Source organism: Alligator sinensis, unplaced genomic scaffold (genome assembly GCF_000455745.1).
Source record: "Alligator sinensis unplaced genomic scaffold, ASM45574v1 scaffold123_1, whole genome shotgun sequence".
Taxonomy (NCBI): Eukaryota; Metazoa; Chordata; order Crocodylia; family Alligatoridae; genus Alligator; species Alligator sinensis.
Genome location: NW_005841985.1, coordinates 1836659 through 1845308, shown reverse-complemented (window position 1 = coordinate 1845308; position 8650 = coordinate 1836659).

Sequence of the window (8650 nt, the reverse complement as noted above, 5' to 3'; positions counted from 1 at the left end):
GGGGGGGGGGGGTCCAACCCCCCCCCCCCCCCCCCACAACTCTTCTCTGCTGGAGCAGATAGCCCAGCCCAGTCCAGGCCTGGAGAGCATGCTGCAGGACTGAGATTTAATTTGAACCAGGAAAGGGTCTAGGGCAGAAATTTCATAAACTGGTTTGACCCAAATTAGTTAATTCTGATACTACATTCAGCCAGGTTTATCTTAAACCAGTTCCAGCCATTTGAAAACTGGTTTATGTGCACTGACCTTCTGTTCCATTACAGGTTTAAGCCAGTTTCTGATCACTTAAGCTGGTTTGTGTGTTCTTTCTGTTCCTAGCTCAGAATATTGGCAGGGTGTTGATATATGTGCCTAAGTCTTTATTGAAAATATCTCATTACTGCTGGAACTTTACTGTGTTATTAATAATATCATGCCTGGAGCCTCAGACTAATGTTGGCTTTTTAACATTTTAAAATATAAATAAATAACTAAATAAACAAAATAGATACATCTGCAACATGGGGGTTTAGTATACATTGGGCACATCTGCACATGCATTAATGCGCTGCAATCGGTGCTACTGCATATTAGCACCAGTGCACATGATTTAGGTGATCTTAATGTGCACACAGTAAAATTAGTCTACTATGCTTGTCACATCTTATGTAGATTCATCCACTGAGTCCACAAAGTCCCATTTATATAAACAGGACTTTTTCATTGAGGTCATCTGATATAGGTCCCAATTCAAATTTAAATTAATCAGTAGAGTCAGTAACTTAATCAATATACTTAAATTTCAAGTCCCACTGATGTTAAAATGGATTTGTTTCCTTACCAGCCCATACCATTGCGGCCCTGGAAAACTGAGGAAAAGAGTCAATATAACATGATTAGAATTTGACCCTTAATTGTATGACAATCAGTTGCAGCTGCTGAAAGTATGAAATCCTTTCTTCAATCACAATTTATATTCAAGATCCATTGACAGACAATGATATAAAAATGATGCATTTTGTTACATTAAGAATGAACTGGAATTCCTTCTAGAATTCAATTTTTATGGTGCATGTTCCACCCTATTCACTTTTGCACTAGTGATAGAGATTATTATTAACACATGCACTCTTGTTTTCATTGAACCTTTACTAAAGGAAAGGTGTTATTCTTCTGTATATTGGTGTTGCTAACTGGCAAATGTAGACAGAATCTACACAATAACTCAATTAATAACATGATAGAGTAACACTGTACACATTTAAAGATTACTTAAACAGGTTTTATCCAGAATGTATCTAAAAATACAGTCATGCTCTCAAAATGTAGGTGATCATCAGAACTGACAGTGCAACAGATGAGCTTCTAATGGGAAGGAGCCACAGCAGCACTGAATGAAATGCATTCATTTTTCATAACCTCTTCCCCATTCTTTTAGTGAATTAATTAAAATTTACTATTTTGAAGCTATTAAAAGAAATATCTTCTTATTGAAGAGATGGGATTATTCCCAAAGCCTTTTAAAAATATTTTTAGATCCTGTAGTATTAATTCTCCCTGCAAATGATCTCACTTCATCTCTTATTCATATTTCCCTAACGTGCAGACAGACAATTAAAAAAACCCCAAAGGAGCCGTTTAAAATGTGAATTCAGTCACACAGTCTCTTAATGCAAATGGATCATTTTACAACTCGATCAGAAATTGTACATTTTCAGACAGAGAACAAGTGTGCTGTATTCTATGGTGTCAAGTAATTCACAAAGAAAAAATTCCCTACATTATTTTAATGCCACTGTGGGCCCCCATCCAATATACGTGGGATCATGTGGACAAGGATTGGGTCAAGTGGAATCCTGCTGGCTTCAGGGAGATGCCTCTAAGCCATAACCTGTCTATCTTCCAAGGTATGCCCTCTATTCCCACTGTGTCTGAGTACCTTTCAACTTTTAATGTATGTATCCTTGAACAGAGGGTGTATCTCCATTTTATAGAAGTTGGTGAGTATTCTTGAATGCAGAACACCCAGATATTCAAAGGTATTCAGGTACCTAATTCTAATTCAAGCACCAAATTGAAATCCATAACAGTTAGGGGACCTTCGAAGATCTGGGCCTAAGTGACTGGACCAAGGTCTCACTGGAAGTCTGTGACAGAGTAGGAAATGAAGCCATGTGTCTTTGCATCCTAATCTACTGCACTAACTACTGTGCTATCCTTCCTCCCTGGTTCATGGTTCACCTGCATGGGTTAGGTTACAGGATCAGTGTGATGTAGCTTAAAACAGAATGGATTTATTAACACAACTCATCAGTATTGTAACTAGGGGTGGGTGAGATGGGCATCAGCCCTGAGGGATCACCTAGGAAGAGCACCAGAATGGCCCCTCACTTCTACAGAGTCCATGCCTCAGCAGCAAGAGCAGTCTTATTGTGTTGTAGCAGCAGCAACCAGGTCATGGACACCCTGCTGATGCTGCTTGAAGAGCAAGAGCTGGGGTGGGCAGCGCATTCAGCAATGGAAGCAGCAGCAGCACAGCCAGGGACTGTTTTGGAGTTCCCTGCGTGAGTGCCATCCACCACCCCAGGGTGCTTGTTACACCTGTGTAGCTTGTTTGAAACCAGTAACCAAAGGCATAGTGGGGCAGGTCTGTGCCTGGGGCAGCTGCATAGTACCTGGGACATTGCGAGGTGCTGCAGTGCCAGTGGTGTGGTCAGCCACCACTGCAGTCGTGGTTACTTTTACACCTCTCCAGAAAGGCTGCCCCATTTGCTCCCACTCAGTTATACTATTGCTGGTAACTCTTCCAGTATTCCCAGAAGGTCATCAAATTAAAGCCATTGCCAACAGGGGGAGAGAACAAGTTTGAGCGTGTTAAAGCCCTCATAGAAATCTCCCTCCTCCTGCCAGCTGACCCTCTCCTTTATAAGAAGGAAATACAGACTGAGTGACTTTAGTGATTACAGCTATAGTAGCATAGCATGTGAAGAACCTCTTCCTTAGATAGGCTGGATGCAGGCCATCCACAGCTTCATAAGTCCTAAGCAGTTCCTTAAATTCTTGTGAAGCTACAGCATAAGGATAGGAGGCGCCCTGCTCAGAAAGTTCTATTCCAGCTTCATTCCCTGAGTAGTTTTAAGGGGTGGTACCCTGTTCAGTGCATTACAGTATAATCATGATGTCACAAAAGAAAAGATAACATTAGTAAGGTCTGTATCTTCAGGAAAAGCATTATATATCATAAAATTTATTCTCTTGACAGAATAATAGCCTTTATTGAAGTTTAGAGTTTATTTGTAACATATTACTGTCATCTTAAGTATTTGAAAATCATCTGTAGCTGTGATTTTAATTGAAAATTAACTTTGATAATGCTCTGATGCTAATTCAGCATTAGCCATCATGTACATGCAACCGAGAACGGTATTACATGAGAAAAGAAACCAGTGAAACTTGACAGTCCACTCTGCTTATTTTTTGAAGTCCAATGCTGTTTTCTAGTTTTTCTTTAAATGATTAGCAATTAATTCTTTGTAATGGACTTAGTAAATGAAAAGCCCTATACGTAACATTTGGAACCCAATGAAAATACTCTTTGACTTCATTGGAGCCAGAGTGTCTTCATATGCAGCCATTAAATATTGATAAATAATTTATTGCTAGAATTCCTTTCTCATTCTTTCATGAGATGAGCAGACCTCACTGCGTTTCATACAGTGTTGAAAGATAGGGAACTGCATAATTCCTAGGAAACAATGACCTTTCAACAATCCACAGACAAATCTTGTAATCAGAACCTGAGCACCTGCACACATCCTTAACACACAACACACCCTTAATGAAAACAGAACATCTACAGTAGCTATACCAAACTTGGCATTAATCAACACAGTGATTTCTCATCCCTGACTGACTGTCAAACCCAGAGACATAAACAGGGTATTAAAGAAAGTAACCACTTTTTCTGTGCATCTGGAGCCATTCTGAATGTCAACTCCACAATGACATTCCTGTTGCTGCATGTATGTCACTGATTCATAGTCAAAGATTCCTCTTGGCCATTTGAAAAACTTTAGATTTCCAATAAGTCACTGATGACAGATAAAAGTGAATGAAATGAGAGACTAAATCCACCTTGCAGGTACAGAGAAGTGCATAGGTTTTATTATGTAACTTTGATAAAGAGGTGAGACTTTCAAAGGCTAAGAGTCCAAAAATGAAAGACATCATCTTAATACAGTATAAAAAGATGGAGTATGGCATGTTAGATGCTGCAATTTCTGCTGGCTGCTCCCACAGAAATTATGTTGGAGAAGGCAGATGGGAGGCAAGCAATCTCGTCTACATTATGAATCTGATCGGTCACAATTTACATTTGTGGCAGGCCAGTACGGGGTGCTCCTGAGTTGAGCCACCCACCTCACTGCACCCGACCACCTTCCAGACTCCCAGTGCCTCCCTGGGGGCACCTCACATTTGGCCGACCCCCTTCCTGGAGCACACCCGCTAGCCTGAGGTAAAAACTGCCACCACCCAGGGCTGGGCTTCATTCTGGCTCTGTGCCCCCTGGGAAACACAGTCCTAGTAGCCCTCGAGGGTATTTGACTCACTTCAAGCACTTGGGGGTGCTTCTCTCAGTCGGAGGCACAAGTAGTGGTCTCCCTTAGTCAATCGAATCAAGGGGATCCCAAGGCATAGTCTAGACCCGCTCCCAATAAGTCTCCCATGTTAGGTACAAAGGAGAACTTTATTGGTTACAAGGGGTAGGGTTGCAATAGGGTACAGGGTAGAGCAATAGCAGAGAAATCCCTTAGAGCAAACTGGCATGGTTGGGTAGCCTTTGATCACACATCTGAGTTACTGCAAGCTGTATATCTATTTAGATCTCAGGTAGTTTACTCATGAGTATCATCCTGAGGCAGGTGGAGATTCCCTCTGGAGGCAGGCAGTTCCTTGATCATTAGTTTTGAGAGAAAGAGCAAGTTTCAGATGGTTCAGCTCTTCTCTCTCTCTGAGTCTTCCTCGTGGCTGCTGCTGCCTCCTCTTCCTGGGCAGTCCTTAACTTATATAGCCCTTATTACCTCATTTACCTGGTCTAATGGAGGCCAGCCCCTGTTGGCTGTCAGCCAACCAATTTGAAATGCATCACTAGTTGCTGGGCAGACTGGCAGATCCTAGCTCCCCAGGGAGTCCAAGCCCCTCACCCAGGTATGTGATGCCAGTCACGTAGGCAGAGGGAGCAGGTTTCCCCCCTCCCTCAGAAATGTATCCAGCTCAGGTTACCTGAAGAGATAGGGTAAGGTGTGTATCCTCTGCAGGGGCCATATTAACCAAATTGTCACACAGCAGAGTTTTTGGGGAGAAACAGAGGTGGCCTTCTGCCACAATATTAATAGGAGCTTTTTTGGTTGACCTCAATAGATTTAGGATCAAATCCTACCTAAACATATTGCTATATTCATCTTGCCGACAGTTTGTTGCAAACCTCATTTGGGTAGTTTCTTCAAGTAATTACATTCATCTGTGCATTTGCAGAGTCCTGTGTGGTGCTATATAAAGTTCACCCCTTAAATATATGCATTTGGTTATTATTTATTTAGACTTAATATACTAAAAAGGGAACCTATTTCTATGCTGTCAGCAACTTTGAACTGATTTAAAAACACCTACATGAAAAATAACATGTTAACATAACATGCCATTCAACATAACACAACATCAACAAGCCATGCAAAACAAAAAGAAAATAACTACTTTCTTCTTCCAGCAATTTAGAGGCTGCACCCTAAAGTGCTATTTAAAATGGGGGATCTGAGCACCACATGGCTCAAATTTTACCTACAGAGCTATTTGTCATCTTCAGTACTTGCTGCTTTAGATAAGAAGTACATATTATGGAGTTATCCAAAAATATTTGGCAGCTGTTGCAAAAATACTGGAATTGTCATTTCATTTACATCAAAAGCCTGCTTAGATCACATTTTCACATGGAACTGTTCATCTCATGCCAGTTAGACCAACTGCAAAAGAATATTTTGCCAATATTTTCCAAAATGTTAGGGCTTGCCATATAAGAGAAATAGAGTTGAAAGTCTAAGATAACACACAAGTTAGAGTACATCATAGGAACTTACCTTGACTGTTACCAAGTGAAAATGTTAATTCTTTTCTCTTTTGATATTACAAGACTTCTAACATCATCCTAATACTATCAAGACTTCTAATGAGGCCAATGGACTTTTTGCTGGAGTATGCACTAAGTATATCAAGGCTGAAGCCTATAATAATTAAAAGTGCCAACAGACCAGAAGCAGCAGCACATTACTTTTATTTGGCTCCTCAGCATGTATGTGGATCGGGTGCTTCAGCAGGGCTTTTTGGTGCTTTGATCTAAAGCTGATTCAATTAGTTATTAGATAAAAGTGCTAAAAAAAAAACCAATCAAGTGCCTAATCTATACAAATGTTGGGAAAGGTGGGTGTAACTAACAGGCTGCCTCTTCTGGGCATGTGCTGGTTTGGACGTGGAAGCACGCTGAGTTTCAAGTGCTTTTTTTTCCTCTTATGTCTGCAAGCTGCCTAGGAGAGCAGGAGAATGTGGAGTGAGAGGTTGCATAAGCTAAGACCAAATTTTAGCAAAGCACTCAAACATGTACTTAAGTTCTACTGAAATCCAGCTAATGCTACCATTTAAATATTTTGTAAGATAGAAATGTGCTACAAAGAAGTGAGCACTGGGATTTTGTGTTTCTTGAAGTAGTCAGTGGAGTGGAAGAAACAAATGCTTACAGATTTAAAAGGTACATGCAGATGTTAAACTTAGATCGGCTTTACTAGGGTCAGGTCAATCTAAGTGCTTATCTGTACAGACATTCAAGGAGATTAGATCAGGCAAAAAATAGCCAGCCTGAACTAACTTAGTTCACCTCTTTAGGTGAGGTGAACTAAGTTAGATCAGGAATAGGTAGCCCAGTCTAGCAAATGTCTACACATTCAGAGCACAGCCCCAGGGCTAAGAAAGGCCTGCTGCTCACTCCAGATCTGAGGTGGCACTCTTCCAACCCCTCCCACCCTCAGATGGACAACATGGACCCACTAAACCCATCCTGATCCCTCCAACCTCCCCCTGGATCTGCCAGATCCCCCTGCAGATCTGCTAGCCCCATCCAATCCTGTCTGCCCCTCCTCCCACCCTAATTTACTTAGGTCAGGTTCCCAATGTTGCTCCCAGCACCAACAAACGTGTGCACAAGTTGGACCCAATCTACAATCACGCAGCTTAATGTAAACTGTGTGATCGTAGATCAGGTATGGCAAACATCTGCATGTACCCTTAAAGTTTGGCTCTTGTGTTCAGTTGATGAATTCTCTCAGATATCCATAGGAAAAGGCATTGGTTCTGTTACAGAAGCAAATGCCAGTATGGAAGATTTGTAATGAATAAAATACTGTGAGGACCAAAAACTCCCTAAAAGTAAAGGGAATCTAAAAATACAAAGCCACTAGAAGAGGAGAAAGAAAAGGCATACGTTAGGAAAAGAAAATACAAAACTATAAGTACTTCAATCCCCAGTGCTACCTCTTTCCTCATGGGATATTGCACTTCTACTGTGCACCTCCTCTGAATGAATAATCCTCAGCTTTTAGTCCTAGGGTGAGCAGTGGGAATGATCATTGTTTTAGGCTTTCACAGTATAAGCTGCAGATGGCATAGCATGGATTTGCTTTACTGATCAAAGAAAAATACCATGACAATGATGTGCTGCTCAGCCTAGTGGGAATAGCAAAATCAGATCTGGATTGAATTGGTCACCGCATGGCACTCATGGAGGTGAGACTGTATAGCACGGGTGCTGGGGATCTTATCCTCAGAGCCCCCCTGAAAAATATTAATGGATCCAGCTGTACTCAAAGTGCAACCTCACCAGTCCTTTAATTTTAAAGGCATAAATGGCATGCTTTATAATCCTCCTGTGTCCTACAGTTGGTTATGAGCAGCAGTGCTTCTTAGTTTTCTTTGAATGTCCTCAAGTTATGCTCACCTGGTAAGGAAATAAGGTGTTTTTCAGACAGGAAAGCACAGAGTTAAACTACATTGGCATCACTTATGCCAATGATGTCAACATAATGTAACTGATTTATACTGATTGTGCCTTGACCCTACATTTATTATGACTTGTATTATTATTGGTACCTTCCTATGCCACTGCTTTCCCCAGTTCCACTACTGATGCTATTTTCTAAAGGGGTATGACCTAGTGACAATGGTGGAAGCTAATGGATTACTATTTCCATGCATCATACTTGGTCAGCAAGATACTGATGTGCACAGCAACTTGAGGGAAAAAAAGGAAAAGGCCCATTTATAATGGTGACACAGAGAAGTGTGTGTTGTTTCTACAAAGGAGATATAGGGCCAGATAGTCAGCTGATGTAAGTGAATGCAGCTCCAGGAAAGGAATGAAGACCTAACCTAGCCCCAACACCAAGAAAAAACAAACACATTTGACCCATCTGGGTGTCCTTGTTCATGAACGATGCATGCCCCCGGCAGCTGGGGGGACACGGTGGCAGCGGGAGCATGGTGGTGATAAGTGGGGAGCTCCCGCAGATGCTGCCAGCACTGTCAGCAGTGGGGAGGTGGTGAGCGGTGACTACCGGCAGGTGCCACC